Below are 585 nucleotides of genomic sequence, written 5' to 3'. Positions count from 1 at the left end.
CATCTGGAGTTGTTCTTTTGTTTGCGAATAATTAACACGAGCACTGATAAGTTAAACCTCAAAGTCTGTTAATGAATTTCCATCAGAAGAGAAATTCCGACCTTGCTTGCATAGAGACTGGCTATGCAAAGTACACGTACTCTGCAGTAGAAAAGATTGCTCATATGCATGCGAAAGAAAGACAACAATTGTATTCCATTGATTACATATCAGTACTGAAGAATCTTTGGATGAAACACTAGTGGTTGCATTGTAGAAGTCCGAAGCTTAAAGTGTATTTCTAGGCTACAGGTAACACTGTTACATAAAAAAAAATATTTACCACCTATTAGGCTGCACAAAGTAATTTTTTTAACGTTTAACGTCATCTTCAAAATACCAAACCAACGAGGAAGAGCTATGAAATCAAATTAAACAAATTTTTTAAACATATGATTTTAATAAATTACATTCACACATATACAATGAGCATGCAAGCTACACGTTGAGTTTTATTTCCCCGCCAGTTATATACATTTAATTGGTATCCATTGTTTTATCCATAATGTACCCTAAAAATTTCATGTTTCTACAGATTGCAGTAAT

The sequence above is a fragment of the Magallana gigas genome, chromosome 8 (genome assembly GCF_963853765.1).
Source record: "Magallana gigas chromosome 8, xbMagGiga1.1, whole genome shotgun sequence".
NCBI lineage: Eukaryota > Metazoa > Mollusca > Bivalvia > Ostreida > Ostreidae > Magallana > Magallana gigas.
Note: the sequence above shows the minus strand (reverse complement) of the source record.